The sequence below is a fragment of the Ranitomeya imitator genome, chromosome 5 (genome assembly GCF_032444005.1).
Source record: "Ranitomeya imitator isolate aRanImi1 chromosome 5, aRanImi1.pri, whole genome shotgun sequence".
Lineage (NCBI taxonomy): Eukaryota > Metazoa > Chordata > Amphibia > Anura > Dendrobatidae > Ranitomeya > Ranitomeya imitator.
This window is the reverse complement of record NC_091286.1, coordinates 545,624,722-545,651,220: the sequence shown is the minus strand read 5'-3', so window position 1 is coordinate 545,651,220 and position 26,499 is coordinate 545,624,722. Positions and strand designations below refer to the sequence as shown.

Below are 26,499 nucleotides of genomic sequence, written 5' to 3'. Positions count from 1 at the left end.
TTGCAAAAAAATGGAGAAACCAAGGTAGCCGAGCTGGCCCGATTATTAAGGGCGAACTCAGCCAACGGCAAAAAGGACACCCAATCATCCTGGTCTGCAGAAACAAAACATCTCAGATATGTTTCCAAGGTCTGATTGGTTCGTTCGGTCTGGCCATTAGTCTGAGGATGGAAAGCCGAGGAAAAGGATAGGTCAATGCCCATCCTACCACAAAAGGCTCGCCAAAACCTTGAAACAAACTGGGAACCTCTGTCAGAAACAATATTCTCAGGAATGCCATGCAACCGAACCACATGCTGAAAGAACAAAGGTACCAAATCAGAGGAGGAAGGCAATTTAGCCAAGGGCACCAGATGGACCATTTTAGAAAAGCGATCACAGACCACCCAAATGACTGACATCTTTTGAGAAACGGGAAGGTCAGAAATGAAATCCATCGAAATATGTGTCCAAGGCCTCTTTGGGACCGGCAAGGGCAAAGCAACCCACTGGCACGAGAACAGCAGGGCTTAGCCCTAGCACAAATCCCACAGGACTGCACAAAAGTACGTACATCCCGTGACAGAGATGGCCACCAGAAGGATCTAGCCACTAACTCTCTGGTACCAAAGATTCCAGGATGACCAGCCAACACCGAACAATGAAGTTCAGAGATAAGTTTATTAGTCCACCTATCAGGGACGAACAGTTTCTCTGCTGGACAACGATCAGGTTTATTCGCCTGAAATTTTTGCAGCACCCGCCGCAAATCAGGGGAGATGGCAGACACAATGACTCCTTCCTTGAGGATACCCGCTGGCTCAGATAAACCCGGAGAGTCGGGCACAAAACTCCTAGACAGAGCATCCGCCTTCACATTTTTAGAGCCCGGAAGGTACGAAATCACAAAGTCGAAGCGGGCAAAAAATAACGACCAACGGGCCTGTCTAGGATTCAAGCGCTTGGCAGACTCGAGATAAGTCAAGTTCTTATGATCAGTCAATACCACCACGCGATGCTTAGCTCCTTCAAGCCAATGACGCCACTCCTCGAATGCCCACTTCATGGCCAGCAACTCTCGATTGCCCACATCATAATTACGCTCAGCGGGCGAAAACTTCCTGGAAAAGAAAGCACATGGTTTCATCACTGAGCAATCAGAACCTCTCTGTGACAAAACCGCCCCTGCTCCAATCTCAGAAGCATCAACCTCGACCTGGAACGGAAGAGAAACATCTGGCTGACACAACACAGGGGCAGAACAAAAACGACGCTTCAACTCCTGAAAAGCTTCCACAGCAGCAGAAGACCAATTAACCAAATCAGCACCCTTCTTGGTCAAATCGGTCAATGGTTTGGCAATGCTAGAAAAATTACAGATGAAGCGACGATAAAAATTAGCAAAGCCCAGGAACTTTTGCAGACTTTTCAGAGATGTCGGCTGAATCCAATCCTGGATGGCTTGGACCTTAACTGGATCCATCTCGATAGTAGAAGGGGTAAAGATGAACCCCAAAAATGAAACTTTCTGCACACCGAAGAGACACTTTGATCCCTTCACAAACAAAGAGTTAGCACGCAGGACCTGAAAAACCATTCTGACCTGCTTCACATGAGACTCCCAATCATCTGAGAAGATCAAAATGTCATCCAAGTAAACAATCAGGAATTTATCCAGATACTCACGGAAGATGTCATGCATAAAAGACTGAAACACAGATGGAGCATTGGCAAGTCCGAACGGCATCACTAGATACTCAAAATGACCCTCGGGCGTATTGAATGCAGTTTTCCATTCATCTCCTTGCCTGATTCTCACCAGATTATACGCACCACGAAGATCTATCTTAGTGAACCAACTAGCCCCCTTAATCCGAGCAAACAAGTCAGATAACAATGGCAAGGGATACTGAAATTTAACAGTGATCTTATTAAGAAGGCGGTAATCAATACACGGTCTCAGCGAACCATCCTTCTTGGCTACAAAGAAGAACCCTGCTCCCAGTGGTGATGACGATGGGCGAATATGTCCCTTCTCCAGGGATTCCTTCACATAACTGTGCATAGCGGCGTGTTCGGGCACGGATAAATTAAATAATCGACCTTTAGGGAATTTACTACCAGGAATCAAATTGATAGCACAATCACAATCCCTATGCGGAGGTAGAGCATCGGACTTGGGCTCTTCAAATACATCCTGATAATCAGACAAGAACTCTGGGACCTCAGAAGGGGTGGATGACGAAATCGACAAAAATGGAACATCACCATGTACCCCCTGACAACCCCAGCTGGATACCGACATGGAATTCCAATCCAATACTGGATTATGGGTTTGTAGCCATGGCAACCCCAACACGACCACATCATGCAGATTATGCAACACCAGAAAGCGAATAACTTCCTGATGTGCAGGAGCCATGCACATGGTCAGCTGGGCCCAGTATTGAGGTTTATTCTTGGCCAAAGGTGTAGCATCAATTCCTCTCAATGGAATAGGACACCGCAAAGGCTCCAAGAAAAACCCACAACGTTTAGCATAATCCAAATCCATCAGATTCAGGGCAGCGCCCGAATCCACAAACGCCATGACAGAAAACGACGACAAAGAGCATATCAAGGTAATGGACAGAAGGAATTTGGACTGTACAGTACCAATGACGGCAGACCTAGCGGACCGCTTAGTGCGCTTAGGACAATCAGAAATAGCATGAGTGGAATCACCACAGTAGAAACACAGACCATTCAGACGTCTGTATTCCTGCCGTTCAACTCTAGTCATAGTCCTATCGCACTGCATAGGCTCAGGTTTAACCTCAGGCAGTACCGCCAAATGGTGCACAGATTTACGCTCGCGCAAGCGTCGACCGATCTGAATGGCCAAAGACAAAGACTCATTCAAACCAGCAGGCATAGGAAATCCCACCATGACATCCTTAAGAGCCTCAGAGAGACCCTTTCTGAACAAAGCTGCCAGCGCAGATTCATTCCACTGAGTGAGTACTGACCATTTCCTAAATTTCTGACAATATACTTCTATATCATCCTGACCCTGGCACAAAGCCAGCAAATTTTTCTCAGCCTGATCCACTGAATTAGGCTCATCGTACAGCAATCCGAGCGCCAGGAAAAACGCATCGACACTACTCAATGCAGGGTCTCCTGGCGCAAGAGAAAATGCCCAGTCTTGAGGGTCGCCGCGCAAAAAAGAAATAATAATCAAAACCTGTTGAATAGGATTACCAGAAGAATGAGGTTTCAAGGCCAGAAATACCTTACAATTATTTTTGAAACTTAGAAACTTAGTTCTATCTCCAAAAAACAAATCAGGAATAGGAATTCTTGGTTCTAACATAGATTTCTGATCAATAGTATCTTGAATTTTTTGTACATTTATAACGAGATTATCCATTGAAGAGCACAGACCCTGAATATCCATGTCCACACCTGTGTCCAGAATCACCCAAATGTCTAGGGGAAAAAAAAAAAGTGAACACAGAGCAGAAAAAAAAAAAAAAAAAAAATGATGTCAGAACTTTTTCTTTCCCTCTATTGAGAATCAATAGTTGGCTCCTTGTACTGTTATGTTTGCTAATGACAGGTGTTATGAAGGATATCCAGAAACACAGTGTGCTTAGTGATCAGAGCGCACACAGTGATCTGACAAATACCCAAAAATACAAGAACGAGCTCTGAGACGTGGAAACTCTGTAGACCCCTGATCCTATCCTAAACACAACTAAAAGCGGCTGTGGATTGCGCCTAACAACTACCTAGGCAACTCGGCACAGCCTAAGAAACTAGCTAGCCTGAAGATAGAAAAATAGGCCTGACTTGCCCCAGAGAAATTCCCCAAAGGAAAAGGCAGCCCCCACATATAATGACTGTGAGTAAGATGAAAAGACAAAACGTAGGGATGAAATAGATTCAGCAAAGTGGGGCCCGATATTCTAGGACAGAGCGAGGACAGTAAAGCGAACTTTGCAGTCTACAAAAAACCCTAAAGCAAAACCACGCAAAGGGGGCAAAAAAAACCCACCGTGCCGAACTAACGGCACGGCGGTACACCCTTTGCGTCTCAGAGCTTCCAGCAAAACAAAAGACAAGCTGGACAGAAAAAAAGCAACAAAAAAGCAAAAAGCACTTAGCTATACAGAGCAGCAGGTCACAGGAACAATCAGGAGAAGCTCAGATCCAACACTGAAACATTGACAAGGAGCAAGGATAGCAGCATCAGGCGGAGTTAAGTAATGAAGCAGTTAACGAGCTCACCAGAACACCTGAGGGAGGAAGCTCAGAAGCTGCAGTACCACTTGTGACCACAGGAGTGAATTCAGCCACAGAATTCACAACAGTACCCCCCCCTTGAGGAGGGGTCACCGAACCCTCACCAGAGCCCCCAGGCCGACCAGGATGAGCCGCATGAAAGGCACGAACAAGATCGGAAGCATGAACATCAGAGGCAAAAACCCAGGAATTATCTTCCTGAGCATAACCCTTCCATTTAACCAGATACTGGAGTTTCCGTCTAGAAACACGAGAATCCAAAATCTTCTCCACAATATACTCCAATTCCCCCTCCACCAAAACCGGGGCAGGAGGCTCAACAGATGGAACCATAGGTGCCACGTATCTCCGCAACAACCACCTATGGAATACATTATGTATGGAAAAGGAGTCTGGGAGGGTCAAACGAAAAGACACAGGATTGAGAACCTCAGAAATCCTATACGGACCAATAAAACGAGGTTTAAATTTAGGAGAGGAAACCTTCATAGGAATATGACGAGAAGATAACCAAACCAGATCCCCAACACGAAGTCGGGGACCCACACGGCGTCTGCGATTAGCGAAAAGTTGAGCTTTCTCCTGGGACAAGATCAAATTGTCCACTACCTGAGTCCAGATCTGCTGCAACCTATCCACCATAGAATCCACACCAGGACAGTCCGAAGACTCAACCTGTCCTGAAGAGAAACGAGGATGGAACCCAGAATTGCAAAAAAATGGAGAAACCAAGGTAGCCGAGCTGGCCCGATTATTAAGGGCGAACTCAGCCAACGGCAAAAAGGACACCCAATCATCCTGGTCTGCAGAAACAAAACATCTCAGATATGTTTCCAAGGTCTGATTGGTTCGTTCGGTCTGGCCATTAGTCTGAGGATGGAAAGCCGAGGAAAAGGATAGGTCAATGCCCATCCTACCACAAAAGGCTCGCCAAAACCTTGAAACAAACTGGGAACCTCTGTCAGAAACAATATTCTCAGGAATGCCATGCAACCGAACCACATGCTGAAAGAACAAAGGTACCAAATCAGAGGAGGAAGGCAATTTAGCCAAGGGCACCAGATGGACCATTTTAGAAAAGCGATCACAGACCACCCAAATGACTGACATCTTTTGAGAAACGGGAAGGTCAGAAATGAAATCCATCGAAATATGTGTCCAAGGCCTCTTTGGGACCGGCAAGGGCAAAGCAACCCACTGGCACGAGAACAGCAGGGCTTAGCCCTAGCACAAATCCCACAGGACTGCACAAAAGTACGTACATCCCGTGACAGAGATGGCCACCAGAAGGATCTAGCCACTAACTCTCTGGTACCAAAGATTCCAGGATGACCAGCCAACACCGAACAATGAAGTTCAGAGATAAGTTTATTAGTCCACCTATCAGGGACGAACAGTTTCTCTGCTGGACAACGATCAGGTTTATTCGCCTGAAATTTTTGCAGCACCCGCCGCAAATCAGGGGAGATGGCAGACACAATGACTCCTTCCTTGAGGATACCCGCTGGCTCAGATAAACCCGGAGAGTCGGGCACAAAACTCCTAGACAGAGCATCCGCCTTCACATTTTTAGAGCCCGGAAGGTACGAAATCACAAAGTCGAAGCGGGCAAAAAATAACGACCAACGGGCCTGTCTAGGATTCAAGCGCTTGGCAGACTCGAGATAAGTCAAGTTCTTATGATCAGTCAATACCACCACGCGATGCTTAGCTCCTTCAAGCCAATGACGCCACTCCTCGAATGCCCACTTCATGGCCAGCAACTCTCGATTGCCCACATCATAATTACGCTCAGCGGGCGAAAACTTCCTGGAAAAGAAAGCACATGGTTTCATCACTGAGCAATCAGAACCTCTCTGTGACAAAACCGCCCCTGCTCCAATCTCAGAAGCATCAACCTCGACCTGGAACGGAAGAGAAACATCTGGCTGACACAACACAGGGGCAGAACAAAAACGACGCTTCAACTCCTGAAAAGCTTCCACAGCAGCAGAAGACCAATTAACCAAATCAGCACCCTTCTTGGTCAAATCGGTCAATGGTTTGGCAATGCTAGAAAAATTACAGATGAAGCGACGATAAAAATTAGCAAAGCCCAGGAACTTTTGCAGACTTTTCAGAGATGTCGGCTGAATCCAATCCTGGATGGCTTGGACCTTAACTGGATCCATCTCGATAGTAGAAGGGGTAAAGATGAACCCCAAAAATGAAACTTTCTGCACACCGAAGAGACACTTTGATCCCTTCACAAACAAAGAGTTAGCACGCAGGACCTGAAAAACCATTCTGACCTGCTTCACATGAGACTCCCAATCATCTGAGAAGATCAAAATGTCATCCAAGTAAACAATCAGGAATTTATCCAGATACTCACGGAAGATGTCATGCATAAAAGACTGAAACACAGATGGAGCATTGGCAAGTCCGAACGGCATCACTAGATACTCAAAATGACCCTCGGGCGTATTGAATGCAGTTTTCCATTCATCTCCTTGCCTGATTCTCACCAGATTATACGCACCACGAAGATCTATCTTAGTGAACCAACTAGCCCCCTTAATCCGAGCAAACAAGTCAGATAACAATGGCAAGGGATACTGAAATTTAACAGTGATCTTATTAAGAAGGCGGTAATCAATACACGGTCTCAGCGAACCATCCTTCTTGGCTACAAAGAAGAACCCTGCTCCCAGTGGTGATGACGATGGGCGAATATGTCCCTTCTCCAGGGATTCCTTCACATAACTGTGCATAGCGGCGTGTTCGGGCACGGATAAATTAAATAATCGACCTTTAGGGAATTTACTACCAGGAATCAAATTGATAGCACAATCACAATCCCTATGCGGAGGTAGAGCATCGGACTTGGGCTCTTCAAATACATCCTGATAATCAGACAAGAACTCTGGGACCTCAGAAGGGGTGGATGACGAAATCGACAAAAATGGAACATCACCATGTACCCCCTGACAACCCCAGCTGGATACCGACATGGAATTCCAATCCAATACTGGATTATGGGTTTGTAGCCATGGCAACCCCAACACGACCACATCATGCAGATTATGCAACACCAGAAAGCGAATAACTTCCTGATGTGCAGGAGCCATGCACATGGTCAGCTGGGCCCAGTATTGAGGTTTATTCTTGGCCAAAGGTGTAGCATCAATTCCTCTCAATGGAATAGGACACCGCAAAGGCTCCAAGAAAAACCCACAACGTTTAGCATAATCCAAATCCATCAGATTCAGGGCAGCGCCCGAATCCACAAACGCCATGACAGAAAACGACGACAAAGAGCATATCAAGGTAATGGACAGAAGGAATTTGGACTGTACAGTACCAATGACGGCAGACCTAGCGGACCGCTTAGTGCGCTTAGGACAATCAGAAATAGCATGAGTGGAATCACCACAGTAGAAACACAGACAATTCAGACGTCTGTATTCCTGCCGTTCAACTCTAGTCATAGTCCTATCGCACTGCATAGGCTCAGGTTTAACCTCAGGCAGTACCGCCAAATGGTGCACAGATTTACGCTCGCGCAAGCGTCGACCGATCTGAATGGCCAAAGACAAAGACTCATTCAAACCAGCAGGCATAGGAAATCCCACCATGACATCCTTAAGAGCCTCAGAGAGACCCTTTCTGAACAAAGCTGCCAGCGCAGATTCATTCCACTGAGTGAGTACTGACCATTTCCTAAATTTCTGACAATATACTTCTATATCATCCTGACCCTGGCACAAAGCCAGCAAATTTTTCTCAGCCTGATCCACTGAATTAGGCTCATCGTACAGCAATCCGAGCGCCAGGAAAAACGCATCGACACTACTCAATGCAGGGTCTCCTGGCGCAAGAGAAAATGCCCAGTCTTGAGGGTCGCCGCGCAAAAAAGAAATAATAATCAAAACCTGTTGAATAGGATTACCAGAAGAATGAGGTTTCAAGGCCAGAAATAGCTTACAATTATTTTTGAAACTTAGAAACTTAGTTCTATCTCCAAAAAACAAATCAGGAATAGGAATTCTTGGTTCTAACATAGATTTCTGATCAATAGTATCTTGAATTTTTTGTACATTTATAACGAGATTATCCATTGAAGAGCACAGACCCTGAATATCCATGTCCACACCTGTGTCCAGAATCACCCAAATGTCTAGGGGAAAAAAAAAAAGTGAACACAGAGCAGAAAAAAAAAAAAAAAAAAAATGATGTCAGAACTTTTTCTTTCCCTCTATTGAGAATCAATAGTTGGCTCCTTGTACTGTTATGTTTGCTAATGACAGGTGTTATGAAGGATATCCAGAAACACAGTGTGCTTAGCGATCAGAGCGCACACAGTGATCTGACAAATACCCAAAAATACAAGAACGAGCTCTGAGACGTGGAAACTCTGTAGACCCCTGATCCTATCCTAAACACAACTAAAAGCGGCTGTGGATTGCGCCTAACAACTACCTAGGCAACTCGGCACAGCCTAAGAAACTAGCTAGCCTGAAGATAGAAAAATAGGCCTGACTTGCCCCAGAGAAATTCCCCAAAGGAAAAGGCAGCCCCCACATATAATGACTGTGAGTAAGATGAAAAGACAAAACGTAGGGATGAAATAGATTCAGCAAAGTGGGGCCCGATATTCTAGGACAGAGCGAGGACAGTAAAGCGAACTTTGCAGTCTACAAAAAACCCTAAAGCAAAACCACGCAAAGGGGGCAAAAAAAACCCACCGTGCCGAACTAACGGCACGGCGGTACACCCTTTGCGTCTCAGAGCTTCCAGCAAAACAAAAGACAAGCTGGACAGAAAAAAAGCAACAAAAAAGCAAAAAGCACTTAGCTATACAGAGCAGCAGGTCACAGGAACAATCAGGAGAAGCTCAGATCCAACACTGAAACATTGACAAGGAGCAAGGATAGCAGCATCAGGCGGAGTTAAGTAATGAAGCAGTTAACGAGCTCACCAGAACACCTGAGGGAGGAAGCTCAGAAGCTGCAGTACCACTTGTGACCACAGGAGTGAATTCAGCCACAGAATTCACAACAGTAAACTAAAAGTAACCAAGATTTCAAAGGGGACAGAAAATATTAATTCTTATTTAGCACCAATCAATTACACAGTGCTTTGTAATAGAGTAGGACACAATACTCACTAGAGAACCAGCATAGCCATGCCGATAAATGTTTTGTAAAAAAAAAAATATTCTCATTGATGTTAATACTGGTGAAAAGTTTGGTCACGCTTGTTCATAAAATGGCTTTCCTTCTTGTTATTGGATCTTCAAGGCACCCCCATGCTACACTGCTTACAGCTTTACATTCCCTTTTTCTCATGCAGCTTCGCCAGGTAGTTAATTGGTATGGATTCTAATGAACAGATACGCAATACAATTTGTGGAATCACTAGCCTTCAGAAACTTTTTGCGACTCTCAGATACACTTTGCAGAGACTTAGTATATAGCTCTATGCAGCACTGAGCCCAATGTCCAACTGTTCTAAGTCAGAATATGGCAAGAACCACTCAATTAAGTAAGAGAGAGCAGTCCATAATTATTTAAAACCATGAACGTCAGTCAATCTGTAAAAATGCTAGAACCTTGAAGTTATCATTAAGTACAGTCATGAAAACCATCAAGCGTTATAATGAAACATGTTCTCACAAGGACCATGCCAGGAAAGGAAGACAAAGAATTATCTCTGCTGCAGAGGATGAGTTCATCAGTGTTACCAGCCACAAGCTGCCAATTGACAGCACCTCACATAACAGCTGACGGAAATTAACCCCTTCATGCCGCAGCCCATTTTTGTTTTTTTCTCCACTGTTTCCCAAAGCCATAACTTTATTATTTTTCCGTCAATATGGCCATGTGAGGGCTTGTTTTTTGCGGGACAAGTTGTACTTTTCAACGACACCATTAATTTTACAATATCGTGCACTAAAAAAAGTGAAAAAAAAATTCAAGTGCAATTCCACAACTGTTTTACTTTTTACCATGTTCACCAAATGCTAATATTGACCTGCAATTATGATTCTCCATCATTACGAGTTTGTAGATACCAAACATATAGGTTATTTTCTATTTAAATTGTGAAAAAAATCCAAAGTTTAAAAAAAAAAAAAAAAAAAAAAATGCGTAATTTTCCGAAACCCGTAGCAGCTCCATTTTTTTGTGATCTGGGGCTGGTTGAGGGCTTTTTTTTTTGCGTGTCGAGCTGATGTTTTTAATGATACCATTTTATTGTAGCTACAATCTTGTGATCGCCCATTATTGCATTTTAATTTAATGTTGAGGCAACAACAAAAACGTGATTCTGGAAATTTGACTTTTTTTTATTGCTACACTGTTTACCGATCTAATTAATTCTTTTTATATCTTGATGGATCGGGTGATTCAGAATGCAACGATACCAGATACGTGTTTTTTCTATTGTTTTATTTTGAATGGGTGGTGATTTGAACGTCTATATTTTTAATTCTTTTAAATATGTTTAAAACCTTTTTTTATTTTTCACTTGCTTTAATAGTCTCCATGGGAGACTAGAAGCTGTGATCTTCTGATCGCCTCTGCTACACACAGGCGATTATCAGATTGCAAATGGCAATCCGGCAATGACAACCACAGGGGTCTGCTGCAGGCCCCAGGTGGTCATGCCAATTGACCTGCTGTCATATGACATGGGTGGGATTAGTGATGCGCTTCCGGCGCGATCACATTAAATGCCGCTGCCAGAGATTGACAGCGGCATTTAACCTGTTATCAGCCGCGGGTGGATCTCGATTCCACCCGCAGCTGTTAGGGGCACATTTCAGCTGCTCAAAACAGCTGACATGTGTTGGGAAAGATGTGGGCTCAGCGCCAAAGCCCACATCAAAGGGAAAGACATAACATGAGTGGTACACGTACGGCTGATGTCGTGAAGGGGTAAAGCAGACTCATCTCAACATTAATTGTCCGGAGGAGACTGTAAGAAGTAGGCCTTTATGGTCAAATTATGGCAAGGCAGTCACTACAGAGGATCATATGCAAGAAGAAGAGATTTGTTTGAGACATGCACCACAAAGACTGGACATTAAATCAGTGAAAATCTGTAGTGTGGTCTGATGAGTCAAAATATGAGATTTTGGAAACCAACCACAGTGTCATTGTGAGACAGAACAGATGAACGGATGGTTTCTCCAAGCACACGCTAAAGCATGGAGAGGGAGGTGTGATAGTGTGGGGTACTTTGGTGATTTATTCCAAATTTAAGGCATTCTTACACAGCATGACTACCACAGTATTTTTCAATGACATGCCATGCAATCTGGTTTGCACTTAGAGGGACCATCATTTGTGTTGCAAAAGGGCAATGACCCAACACATGGTCATGGCAGTGTAGGCAGGCACGCGTATCTCCCTACACTGCCATGACCACACAGATAAATATTGCATATGGCAATAACTAGCTTTAGCAGACCATTGGGATCTGATTTTTGCATTGTACTCCCCCAGGTCTACTACCCGCATAGGATTTAGGTCTCCTATTCTGCAGCATGGGGACTATTACTTTTACTTTTCCTTTTTCAGCCTGGTGATTTATCGTGGTTATACCATTGTTTCCGCACATGCACTTTATTACCTGTATTACTATTTTTTGCACATGCAAATATTGCATATATGTGAGTTGCAATTCTCCTTTTACCTGTCTAAAATACTTGTGGTAATTTGCCAAAGTGATATTTACTATATGTACCCTGAACTAGACATACAAGTTTTCCTATAACCTCTATCCGGGGTTTCTCTATCTTACCTTTGCACACTAGTGTAGATATTTATATATGCAAACATAATTACATGCATTTAGTCTAATTTTTGTGTGTACATTGACTCCTCTTTTGTAGAATCATCACACTTAGGCCAGCCTCACACTCGGCGTAAGACAATACGGTCCGTATTTTACGTCCGTAATACACTGAAAAGTCCCCAAAATAGTGGTCCGTATCTCCTCCGTAGGCAGGGTGTGTCAGCGTATTTTGCGCATGGCATCCTCCGTATGTAATCCGTATGGCATCCGTACTGCGAGATTTTCTCGCAGGCTTGCAAAACCGACATATGGATATACAAGGGATCCATGTGCTCAAAAAATAATAAAAACATATGTACTGTCTATATGTATATATATATATATATATATATATATGTGAGACACACATATATATATATATATATATATATTAATATTTCATCCAGCGCGAGATAGCTTAAAAGCCGGTAATTCAATTGCCGTCTTTTGCTATCTCCTTCAAAAACCCGACATGATATGAGACATGATTACATACAGTAAACCATCTCATATCCCCATTTTTTTTGCATATTCCACACTACTAATGTTAGTAGTGTGTATATGCAAAATTTGTCCGTTCTAGCTATTAAATTAAAGGGTTAAATGGCGGAAAAAATTGGCGTGGGCTCCCGCGCAATTTTCTCCGCCAGAGTAGTAAAGCTAGTGACTGAGGGCAGATATTAAAGGGACTCTGTCACCTGAATTTTGCGGGACTGGTTTTGGGTCATATGGGCGGCGTTTTCGGGTCTTTAATTCACCCTTTCCTTACCCGCTGGCTGCATGTTGGCTGCAATATTGGATTGAAGTTCATTCTCTGTTCTCCGTAGTACATGCCTGCGCAAAGCAATCTTGCCTTGTGTAGGCATGTACTATGGAGGACAGAGAATGAACTTCAATCCAATATTGCAGCCAGCATGCAGCCAGCGGGTAAGGAAAGGGTGAATCAAACACCCGAAAACTCCACCCATATGACCCAAAACCAGTCCCGCCAAATTCAGGTGACAGGTTCCCTTTAATAGCCTGGAGAGGGTCCATGGTTATTGGCCCCCCCTGGCTAAAAACATCTGCCCCCAGCCACCCCAGAAAAGGCACATCTGGAAGATGTGCCTATTCTGGCACTTGGCCACTCTCTTCCCATTAATAATTATTTTTTTTAATAATAATTTTTATTTATATAGCGCCAACAAATTCCGCAGCACTTTACAATTAAGCGGGGACATGTACACACAATAAGACAAGTACAAGTTAAGACAATTTAAACAGTGACATTAGGGGTGAGGTCCCTGCTCGCAAGCTTACAATCTTCAAGGAAATGGGGGGCACAATAGGTGAAAAGTGCTTGTTATTTCAGGTCTGGCAATTATAATAAATATGACTGTGAAAACTGTAAAAAATGACTGTAAAACCCCAGCGAATGAATGGAAACTAGGTCAATGACCTGTAGTTACCTTCATTCGCGGTGAGGCGCCCTCTGCTGGTTGTCCTCATATGAACTCGAGCCTGGGAACTTTTCTGAATTTTTCCCACGCTCGAAGGACATCCAGCAGAGGGCGCCTCACCGCGAATGAAGGTAACTACAGGTCATTGACCTAGTTTCCATTCATTCGCTGGGGTTTTACAGTCAGGAGCATAGCTGCATTATAGCAGAGCTCCTGGCTGTAAAAAAAATTAACCCCTTCAGATGGATTTACAACGTGGGACGTTACAGATCATCGGAAGGTATGTATATTGTTGGTTTATTATTTTTTCTTTGTCACAGAGCGAGGGTCTTCAGCCAGTGGATTGAGCGTACAATAAAATATTATAACAAACGGTGTGTTTATTTCATTAAAATGCTTTTTAATAATGTGTGTGTGTTTTTTTTAACTCTTTCATACAATTGGATTAATAATGGATAGGTGTCATAATTGACGCCTCTCCATTATTAATCTGGCTTAATGTCACCTTACAATAGCAAGGTGGCATTAACCCTTCATTACCCCATATCCCACCGCTATACGGGAATGGGAAGAGAGTGGCCAAGTGCCAGAATAGGCGCATCTTCCAGATGTGCCTTTTCTGGGGTGGCTGGGGGCAGATGTTTTTAGCCAGGAAGGGGGCCAATAACCATGGACCCTCTCCAGGCTATTAATATCTGCCCTCAGTCACTGGCTTTACTACTCTGGCGGAGAAAATTGCGCGGGAGCCCACACCAATTTTTTCCGCCATTTAACCCTTTAATTTAATAGCTAGAATGGCCAAATTTTGCACATACACACTACTAACACTAGTAGTGTGGAATATGCAAAAAAAGGGGGATATGAGATGGTTTACTGTATGTAACCATGTCTCATATCATGTCGCATTTAGGAAGGAGATAGCAAAAGCCGGCAATTGAATTACCGGCTTTTAAGCTATCTAGCGCTGGATGAAATATTAATATATATACATATGTGTCTACTGACATATATATATATATATATATATATATATATATATATACCTATTCTATGTGTACACATTTATTCCACCTATTCTATTGTAAGCTGTCAGTGTGATTTTACTGTACACCGCCCTGAATTGCCGGCTTTTCTCGCTAACACCGCTGCGTATTTCTCGCAAGTCACACTGCTGGTCCGTGTGTAATCCGTATTTTTCTGGCTTCCATAGACTTTCATTGGCGATTTTTTTGTGCAATACGGTGACAAACGCAGCATGCTGCGATTTTCTACGGCCGTAGAAAGCCTTATAATACGGATCAGTAAAATACGGCAGATAGGAGCTGGGGCATAGAGAATAATTGGGCCGTGTGTAATGCATGTTTTACGGACGTATTTAATGCGCTCATACGTCCGTAAAACTCGCTAGTTTGACGCCGGCCTTAGTGGTTTATTCATGCTATGTGTTTATTGATGTCAGCATCATATGATCTCTCTTTTTCTTGTGGTTATCTTGTGTAATGGGCAGATATACACTTTGCGTTGTTAGCATCCTGTTATCACTTTGTGCTTCCTTCATTTTTGTTCTTAATAAATACTTTTGTACTTCATTCACCTATTGGTTTCTATTTTCGCTTATTGGACTTTATAGTTCGGCTTTTCCTCCTGTTTACAATTTAACCTCTCGAGTGGTCTGCCATTCACTCCAGAATTAAAGGGACACTGTCACCTGAATTTGGAGGGAACAATCTTCAGCCATGGAGGCGGGGTTTTTGGGTTTTTGATTCACCCTTTCCTTACCCGCTGGCTGCATGCTGGCTGCAATATTGGATTGAAGTTCATTCTCTGTCCTCCGTAGTACATGCCTGCACAAGGCAAGATTGCCTTGCGCAGGCGTGTACTATGGAGGACAGAGAATGAACTTCAATCCAATATTGCAGCCAGCGGGTAAGGAAAGGGTGAATCAAAAACCCCAAAACCCCGCCTCCATGGCTGAAGATTGTTCCCTCCAAATTCAGGTGACAGTGTCCCTTTAAGCTTCACATTATTATTTATATATTTTTTGGTCATCACTTGATGGGTATTTGTATTCTCATACTATAATCTTTTTTGCTTTGTTCGGTGTGTAATTTTTTCAATTATTTTTTCAAATAAAGGATATGCTAAAGTTGTGTGACACACAACCATGATTACGCAGGAAAACAACTGCTGCAGATCCATGGGTCTTCCGACCAGGAAAGTGGAAAAAAAGAAGCCAAATGTGGTTTATCCACCCTGCTGGTAGGCAATGAAGATCCAAATGGAAGTGCAATAAAGGATTTTTTATTTCAAGTGTTTTTAGTCAACGCGTTTCAAATTCAGTCCAGACTTCTTCATCTGGACACAAACTGTATACTGTATATATTTCTTGTCATGAGAAAGAAGTCTGGAATGAGTTTGAAACGCGTTGACTAAAAAACTTAAAATAAAAAATCCTTTATTATACTTCCATTTGGATCGTAATTGCCTACCAGCAGCGTGGATAAACCACATTTGGCTCCTTTTTCCATCTCAGTAAAAGGGAGCTAGTTCACTCACATCAGGTGATTGGTAGCAACAACAGTTATATAGTGGTCTGCACTAGACCAGGTAGGTGAAGGTCCATCACAACCTCATCAAAATTTATGGACTCTATTTACTTCAACAGGACCATCTTCTACCTTCGATGTCCTCACTGCTCTCTACCAGAACAGATACATAATGACAGTGCTGCACACTGCCAATTACACTGACCAAATTGTTGTCTAACTCAATGCCTTTTCTAGATTAATCACACAGTGCTCACTGCACCTTGTTTCATGACCATCTAGAACAGAGCATTGCAGTGTCAAGCCCACTATCCAGACATTTGACTATGACTTACATACTTTTGTGTGCCTATGAAAAGCATAAAAGTCTTAAAAGCACAGTATAAACTTAAGTGTAGTTATTGCAAGAAATACATTTTGGAAAGAATGTACCGTATATAATTTGTCAAATGTAATGGCATATCATTAGTGATGAGTGAGCATGCTCACCACTACTCGGTACTCGCCTGAGGATCTCACTGCTGGAGATGCTCGGAGGTCACCGAGTATTTCTGGGGTTGCTCGGCAGGAGCTCGGGTCCCCTCCCTGCATGTTTGCCGCTTTTTAGACAGCCAATGAACATGCAGGGATTGTCTGCCACACACTGTAATGCCGCAACCATGTTGGTTGTGGCATTACAGTGATTGGCTGGCCGCACAGCGTCATCAGGTCTATATCAGACCTGGCACCGCCATGCTCGTCACAGTCTACTCCAGAATCAGGCAGTGTAGGGAGAGTTGCTGCTGAGCTAGGGAGAGATTTGCTTGTTTCTTAGTTAGTATAGGTATACCACAATATATTCTACACATATCCATCTCAACTAACAGTCCTTCTGAGTCTGAGGACTAATCCAGCTGCATAGATATCAGTGCTAGGCAGGCAGGCAGTGTATGTGGCAGACTGCAGTGCATATAGCAATAGGGTCCATTTCAGTTCTGTCTGCCGCTGCTGCTTTTTCAGATATTTTTAGACATAGCCCCAGGTATCAGGGTCCAGGAATAATTATGCTTTTGGACCTTAACGTTGATTATTTGCTTAAAAGCAATCCAGAGTACACCATTTTTCTGCTCCATTTGCCTGTTGGCACTGCAGAATACAGCTAGATCCTTTCCATATTACAGCACTAAAAATCCATCTATTTAAAACTGTAGTTTGTCCATCACACGAATCACATATAATTGCGCTCAAAATTCTGCCATTTCTGTCCTCCATTTAAATTTTGTTGCAGTGTGTTAGCAAAGTTATTGACACCGGTTTCCTGTTAAAAATAGTTACCTACAGGCGAGCTATTTAAAACTGTGGTTTGTCCCATCAGCAAGCACGTCCACGTCCTTGTCCCAGCACAGCGTTCAGTTGTCCATGCCCCAGTCCTTGGAACGCAAGCACAAATACGCAGCCAACACCATACAGGCCACAATACTAAATTCACACATTTCGCAACTGCTTTCGCTCGAAATGTTGCCTTTTACGCTCGTGGAGATGAAAGCTTTCGGCAACCTGATAGCAGCGGCCATCACTAGGTACTCTGTTCTCAGCCACCACTATTTCTCCCGGTGTGCCATACCCGCATTACACAAGCACGTGTCCCACAACATTAGCCGTGCCCTCAACAATGCAGTTACTGGGAAAGTCCACCTAACCACGGACATGCGGACAAGTGCTTTAGGGCAGGGATGGTACATTTCGCTGATGGCACACTGGGTTAACATAGTGGAAGCCAGGACCCAGTCGGACCTTGGGATGGAACACACCCTCCCAATGCCGAGGATTGTGGGCACTAGGCCAATCAGGGTTGCCCCCACAGTCTACAGCTCCTGCACCTCATCCCCCTCCTCTCCAGCCTCCATCTCCAAAATGACCACATCAGTCAGAAGCTAGAAGCACTGCAGCACTGCCTCATCCAAGCGGCAACAGGCTGTGCTGAAGCTAATATGCTTAGGTGACACACCGCTCAATGCTGAAGAGTTGTAGACAGCTCTGAAAGAGCAGGCAGATCTGTGACTGACACCGCTAAACCTACAGCCAGGCATGGTCATGTGTGATAATGGGCGGAACCTGGTGGTGGCTCTGAGGCGAGGAGAGCTCACACACATTCCATGCCTGGCCCTAAGCACATGGTGGTTCAGCAATTTCTCAAAACCTACCCAGAGCTGCCGGATCTGCTTGTCAAAGTATGCCGCATGTGTGCCCATATTAGAAAGTCAGCTACAGCTTCTGCCGCCCTTGCCATGCTTCAGGAGTGTTTACAGCTTCCAGATCACTGACTGGTGTGTGATGTCCCCACGCATTGGAACTCTACACTGCATATGTTGGAAAATATTTGTGAGCAGAAGAGGGCAGTTGTTGACTACCAGCATCAACAAGGCTGTCGGTATTCAGTTCAGACTCCACACATATAACCTCACGAGTGGACATCGATGTCAGACATATGAACCATCCTCCAAAACTTTGAGGACTCCATCAATATGGTAAGCCGTGATCACGCCATAATTAGCGTCAACATTCGCTTCTCTGTGTTCTGAAACGCTCTCTGCTCACAATTAAAGAGGATGCATTAGGCTGCCGTCACACTATCAGTATTTGGTCAGTATTTTACATCAGCGTTTGTAAGCCAAAACCAGGAGTGGGTGATAAATGCAGAAGTGGTGCATATGTTTCTATTATACTTTTCCTCTAATTGTTCCACTCCTGGTTTTGGCTTACGAATACTGATGTAGAATACTGACCAAACACTGATAGTGTGATGGCAGTCTTACAGGCGAAGCACGATGAGATGGAGCAATGAACCATACAGGTTGATTACACACATCCCAGCCTCATCTCATCCCTACATGGATTGGGTGACAATGAGGAAGAGGAGGGTTGTGAATTCTGCTCTTGGGCTCCCTCAGGTGGTTGTTGATAGTAATGTAGTTATTCCTGAGCAGCAGTCTTGGACAGGTGTTTCTGCTAATTGCAATTCTGACTGGGGTATTTAGCTGTGCAGGACTCATTAGTCCTTGCCAGTAGTCAATGTTCCTTTGGAAGTGTTGGTCCTCTGCCTGGCCTCTCATGCTTGCTGCCAATTCAGCTAAGATAAGTGTTTGCTTCATTTTTTAAGACACACTGCTGTGTGTTTATTTTCTGTGCTTATCTTGTTTCTATTTTGTTCCTGCTAGACTGTGCCTGATGTTTTTCTCAGTCTAGTTGGACTCGCCGGAGTCGCAGATATACTCTCCACATCTTTAGTTAGGTGTTGGAGTTTTTGTATTTTTCTGCTGTGGATATTTTGTAGTGTTTTATGCTGACCGCATAGTATCCTGTCCTATCCTTTCCTATCTAGGTAGAAGTGGCCTCCTTTGCTTATCCCTGTTTTCTGTCTGCGTGTCTTTTCCTCTCCTACTCACAGTCATTATTTGTGGGGGGCTATCTATCCTTTGGGGATCTACTGTGAGGCAAGAGAGTTTTCCTATTTCTATCTTTAGGGATATTTAGTCCTTAGGCTGTGTCGAGGTGTCTAGGTCTGGTTAGGCACACCCCATGGCTACTTCTAGTTGCAGTGATAGGATCAGGGTTTGCGGTCAGTAAAGTTACCACTGCTCCAGCAAAGGTCATTTCATGCTGCTCCAAGGCCACCTGATCATAACAGTACTACTGGCCAACAATGAGTTAATTGCATCTCAGAAGAAGGGAGGAAAGATCTTGAGCCATTTTTTTTTCTCCAGTCTGTTTTGCCTTCTCCTCCCTCTTTATCTCTGGGTGGCTGAAGAGCCTTGTGCTAGCATGAATGTTCAGGAATTAGTTTCTCGTATAGACAAGCTTGCTGCTAGAGTACAGGGTATTTCTGATTACATTGTTCAGACTCCTGCTTTGGAGCCTAAGATACCTACTCCTGATTTGTTTTTTGGTGACAGGTCCAAGTTTTTGAGTTTTAAAAACAACTGTAAACTGTTTTTTGCATTGAAACCTCGATCCTCCGGTGATTCCATTCAACAAGTTAAAATCATCATTTCCCTGCTGCGTGGTAATCCACAGGATTGGGCATTTTCCCTGGAATCTGGGGATCCTGCTTTGCTTAATGTAGACTCCTTCTTTCAGGCGTTAGGATTACTGTATGATGAACCTAATTTGGTGGATCAAGCTGAGAAGACCTTGTTGGCCCTGTCTCAGGGTCAAGAGGCGGCAGAATTGTATTGTCAGAAATTCAGAAAATGGTCTGTATTGACTAAATGGAATAATGATGCTTTGGCGGCAATTTTCAGAAAGGGTTTTTCTGAATCCGTTAAAGATGTTATGGTGGGGTTTCCCACACCCTCCAATCTGAGTGATTCTATGTCTCTGGCCATTCAGATTGATCGGCGCTTGCGGGAGCGCAGAACTGTGCACGCTATGGCGTTATCCTCAGAGCAAATTCCTGAGCCAATGCAATGTGATAGGATTCTGTCTAGAACGGAACGACAAGGTTTCAGACGTCAGAATGGGTTGTGTTATTATTGTGGCGACGCTTCCCATGTCATTTCTGTCTGCCCTAAGCAGACCAAGAGGATCGCCAGTTCATTTACCATCAGTACTGTACAACCTAAATTTCTGTTATCTGTGTCCTTGATCTTTTCATTGTCATCATTTTCTGTCATGGCGTTTGTGGATTCAGGCGCCGCCTTGAACTTAATGGACTTTGAGTTTGCCAGGCGTTGTGGTTTACCCTTGCAGCCTTTGCAGAACCCTATTCCTTTAAGGGGCATTGATGCTACACCCTTGGCTAAAAATAAGCCCCAGTTTTGGACACAGGTGACCATGCGCATGGCGCTAGCCCATCAGGAAGATTGTCAATTTCTGGTGTTGCATAATTTGCATGATGCTATCGTGCTGGGTTTTCCATGGTTGCAAGTACATAATCCTGTTTTGGATTGGAAGTCCATGTCTGTGACTAGTTGGGGTTGTCAGGGGGTTCATAATGATGTTCCTCTGATGTCTATCTCCCCTTCTGCCTCTTCTGAAATTCCGGAGTTTTTGTCTGATTTTCAGGATGTATTCGATGAGCCCAAGTCCAGTTTCCTTCCACCACACAGGGACTGCGATTGTGCTATTGACTTGATTCCAGGCTGTAAGTTTCCTAAGGGCCGAGTTTTCAACCTGTCTGTACCTGAACATACCGCCATGCGGAGCTATATTAAGGAGTCTTTGGAGAAAGGGCATATTCGGCCATCTTCTTCACCGTTGGGAGCGGGGTTCTTTTTTGTTGCTAAAAAAGATGGTTCCTTAAGACCCTGTATTGATTATCGCCTCTTGAATAAGATCACAGTCAAGTTTCAATATCCTTTACCTTTGCTTTCCGATTTGTTTGCTAGGATTAAGGGAGCTAGTTGGTTTACTAAGATTGACCTTTGGGGGGCTTATAATCTTGTTCGTATTAAGCAGGGTGATGAATGGAAAACTGCGTTTAACACGCCCGAGGGCCATTTTGAATACCTTGTGATGCCATTCGGACTCTCTAATGCTCCATCTGTTTTTCAGTCCTTTATTCATGATATCTTCCGGGATTATCTTGATAAATTCCTAATTGTATATTTGGACGATATTTATATTTTTTCCGATGATTGGGAGTCTCATGTGCAGCAGGTCAGGATGGTATTTCAGATCCTTCGTGACAATGCCTTGTTTGTGAAAGGGTCTAAGTGTCTTTTTGGGGTGCAGAAGGTTTCCTTTTTGGGCTTTATTTTTTCTCCCTGGTCTATAGAGATGGATCCGGTTAAGGTTCAGGCCATTCATGATTGAATTTAGCCCACATCTGTGAAGAGCCTTCAGAAATTTTTGGGTTTTGCTAATTTTTATCGCCGTTTCATTGCTAATTTTTCCAGCGTGGTTAAACCCTTGACTAATTTGACGAAGAAGGGCGCTGATGTGGCGATTTGGTCCCCTGCGGCTGTCTCTGCCTTTCAGGAACTTAAGCATCGTTTTACTTCTGCTCCTGTGTTGCGTCAACCGGATGTTTCTCTTCCGTTTCAGGTTGAGGTTGACGCTTCTGAGATTGGGACAGGGGCTGTTTTGTCTCAGAGGAATCCTGTTGGTTCCTTAATGAAACCGTGTGCCTTCTTTTCCCGTAAGTTTTCGCCTGCTGAACGCAATTATAATGTCGGCAATCGGGAGTTGTTGGCTATGAAGTGGGCGTTTGAGGAGTGGCGACATTGGCTTGAGGGAGCTATGCACCGTATTGTGGTCTTGACCGATCATAAGAATCTGATTTACCTCGAGTCTGCCAAACGGTTGAATCCTAGACAGGCTCGATGGTCCTTGTTTTTTTCTCGTTTTGATTTCGTGGTCTCATACCTTCCGGGTTCTAAGAATATTAAGGCTGATGCCCTCTCTAGGAGTTTTCTGCCTGATTCTCCTGAGGTCTTGGAACCAGTCGGTATTTTGAAGGAAGGGGTGGTCCTTTCTGCCGTTTCTCCTGATTTACGACGGGTTCTTCGGAAATTTCAGGCTGACAAACCTGATCTTGTCCTGTGGGGAAGCTATTTGATCCTGACAGATGGACTAGTAGAGTGATTTCTGAGGTTCACTGTTCTGTGTTGGCTGGTCATCCTGGCATTTTTGGTACCAGAGACTTGGTTGGTAGGTCATTTTGGTGGCCTTCTTTATCGCGTGATGTGCGGTCTTTTGTGCAGTCCTGTGGGACTTGTGCGCGGGCCAAGCCTTGTTGCTCCCGTGCTAGTGGGTTGCTTTTGCCATTGCCGGTCCCTGAGAGGCCCTGGACGCATATTTCTATGGATTTTATTTCCGATCTTCCTGTTTCCCAGAGGATGTCTGTTATCTGGGTTGTTTGTGACCGATTCTCTAAGATGGTTCATTTGGTGCCTTTGCCTAAATTGCCTTCTTCTTCTGATTTGGTTCCGTTGTTTTTTCACCATGTGGTCCGTTTGCATGGTATTCCTGAGAATATTGTGTCCGACAGAGGTTCCCAGTTTGTTTCTAGGTTTTGGCGGGCCTTTTGTGCTAGGCTGGGCATTAATTTGTCTTTTTCTTCTGCATTTAATCCTCAGACAAATGGCCAGACCGAGCGTACTAATCAGACTTTGGAGACTTATTTGAGATGCTTTGTGTCTGCTGATCAGGATGATTGGGTGGCTTTTTTGCCATTGGCCGAGTTTGCCCAATTCAGCTAAGATAAGTGTTTGCTTCATTTTTGTAGACACACTGCTGTGTATTTATTTTCTGTGCTTATCTTGTTTCTATTTTGTTCCTGCTAGACTGTGCCTGATGTTTTTCTCAGTCTAGTTGGACTCGCTGGAGTCGCAGATATACTCTCCACATCTTTAGTTAGGTGGTGGAGTTTTTGTATTTTTCTGCTGTGGATATTTTTGTAGTGTTTTATGCTGACCGCATAGTATCCTGTACTATCCTTTCCTATCTAGGTAGAAGTGGCCTCCTTTGCTTATCCCTGTTTTCTGTCTGCGTGTGTCTTTTCCTCTCCTACTCACTGTCATTATTTGTGGGGGGCTATCTATCCTTTGTGGATCTACTCTGAGGCAAGAGAGTTTTCCTATTTCTATCTTTAGGGATATTTAGTCCTTAGGCTGTGTCGAGGTGTCTAGGTCTGGTTAGGCACACCCCACGGCTACTTCTAGTTGCGGTGATAGGATCAGGGTTTGCGGTCAGTAAAGTTACCACTACTCCAGCGAAGGTCATTTCATGCTGCTCCAAGGCCACCTGATCATAACAGAGGAGGAGGAAGAACAGGAGCTAGTTTCATGCACTATAGACGGTACTACCTGCACAACTGTCATACCATATGTTCAGCGTGGATGGCCTGAAGACAGGGAGGAGGAGGAGGAGAGCATGGTCAGTCATCCTCTTGGTGAGGACACGCAAGTCTTGCCTGTTAGTAGTCTGGCACGCATGGCTGAGTTTATGCTATGCTACCTTTCCCGTGACCCTCACATTCTCAAAATTTTGGGTGACAATCATTAATAGTTGGTAAAACTTCTTGACCCACGCTACAAGGGGAACTTTCCATCTCTTATTCCCGAGGCGGACAGGTCTACTAAAATGGGGTAGGACCAGAAGGCCCTTGTTGCGGAATTATTACAAAAATTCCCATCTGAAAACGCTGGCGGCAGAGGTCACAGTTCGTTGGACAACCAAGGAGTACAGGTGAGAGAGACACAACTCCAATCCAGCAGAGGCAGGGGAACACTGTCAAAGTTCTGGGAGACCCTCCTATCGCACAGGCCCTGAGGCGCGGGGTACTCTCACAAGGAGCGTAAAGTTTGGGAAGATGCTGAGGGAGTACCTTGCTGACCATGCCAAAGTCCTCCGTGATTCCTCTGTGCCTTATAATTATTGGGTATTCAAGCTGGACACATGACATGAACTGGCTCTCTGCGTCTTGGAGGTCCTGGCCTGCCCTGCCACTAGCGTTTTGTCAGAAAAGGTTTTTAGCACCACTGGTGGAATTATAACTGATAAGCACATCCGCCTGTCAACTGAAAATGCTGACGTGCTGACTCATAAAAATGAACAAGGGCTCGATTGGGCCAGACTTCTCAACACCACCAAATGATAGCAGCGTAACATAAGCTCAAATGCAGTATCTTTTTTAGGGAGTTCTATTCCCATGCACCTCTTCACACCCACAGATGGGTATAATCTTCCTAATTTTGGCTATTTGCTGTTGTCCGCCTCCTTCTCCTCATCCTCCACCACCATATCACCAGGGTGACCGTAGTCCGTTTTGCAACACCCACATAATATTTTTAAAGGTTGTTTATGATGCCCGTAAAAAAATTTTTTGTACAGTATGTTCATGTATACCCCCAAGGGGTAAATGTTTGTCAGCCCATACACTTAGTGCATGGTCATTACAAGTATAGGAGACCCTCTCCTTTATAATGAGAGTTTTTTTTTTAAGAGGCCTGCCTCCATGTCTCTTCCACGGGGCATTGGAGTGCCTACAAATTTTTGGCAGCCCTTGCATTCACTGCATAGGCAAACACTATGGGAGACCCACTTCCTAATAATGGGAAAAATATTTCATGAGGCCCTCCTCTACGTCTCTTCAAAGGGTCATTGGAGTGCCTCCAAATTTTTGACAGCCCTTGCATTCACTGCATAGGCAAACAGTATGGGAGACCCACTTCCTAATAATGGGAACATTGATTTCAGGAGGCCACACTGTACGTCTCTTCAATGGGGTATTGAGGTGCTTCCAAATTTTGGGCTGCCCTGCCACTCACTGCATATGCAATAACAGTATCGGAGACCCACTGTTTATTAATGGGAACAACAAAGCATAGCTGGCTGATGGCTCTCTAATAATAGTGAGGGCCGACTGCTGGCCCTTTTAGAATAGTAAAGGCCGCCTGATGGCTTTATAAAAATATGCTTTGTGACTTTCAGAGTCCCTACTTCATAAATGAAACAGGATGAGTCTGATGATGTCTCACACACCATACGGCCGGATAAGGTTGTAAAATGTTAAAATGACATTTCCCAGTGAATGCATTTGTCTTGGTTGAATCCAATGCTAAAGTTCAAAAACGCATAAAAAATGCTATGTGTGAACATAGCCCAAGGTGTGGATGAGCATTTTTGTTTTTGATTATTTATTTTGCCTTATATACAAGTCATTACCCTGCAAAGGATGTTCCTTAACATATTTCCCAAGAAAATCCATTTTGTTTTTTTTTTGTTTTTTTTGTGAGTCTTTAACCCCTTTCTAACATGGGACGTACTATCCCGTCGAGGTGGGGTGGGCCCCCATGACCACGGACGGGATAGTACGTCCAGCGCGATCGGCGGCGCTCACGGGGGGAGCGCCGCCGATCGCGGCTGGGTGTCAGCTGTTTATTGCAGCTGACATCCGGCACTATGTGCCAGGAGTGGTCACGGACCGCCCCCGGCACATTAACCCCTGGCACACCGCGATCAAAGATGATCGCGATGTGCCGGCGGTATAGGGAAGCTTCCCGCAGGGAGGGGGCTCCCTGCGGGCTTCCCTGAGCCCCCCGCAGCAACGCGATGTGATCGCGTTGCTGCGAGGGTCTCACCTCCCTCCCTGCTTCCTCCAGCCCCGGATCCAAGATGGCCGCGGATCCGGGTCCTGCAGGGAGGGAGGTGGCTTCACAGAGCCTGCTTAGAGCAGGCACTGTGAAGGCTTCAGCGCTGCATGTCAGATCAGTGATCTGACAGAGTGCTGTGCACACTGTCAGATCACTGATCTGTGATGTCCCCCCCTGGGACAATGTAAAAAAGTAAAAAAAAAATTTTCAAAATGTGTAAAAAAAATAAAAAAAAATATTCCTAAATAATGAAAAAAAAATATATATATTATTCCCCTAAATACATTTCTTTATCTAAATTAAAAAAAAAACAATAAAAGTACACATATTTAGTATCGCCGCGTCCGTAAC

General features: G+C 44.3%; 1 protein-coding gene across 3 annotated transcripts in view; it reads left to right on the top strand.

Annotated features, from left to right (window-relative positions):
- CP (ceruloplasmin) overlaps positions 1–26,499 on the top strand; it is a 297,764-nt gene that overhangs the window by 76,973 nt on the left and 194,292 nt on the right. The gene's annotated exons all lie outside the window — the stretch shown is intronic.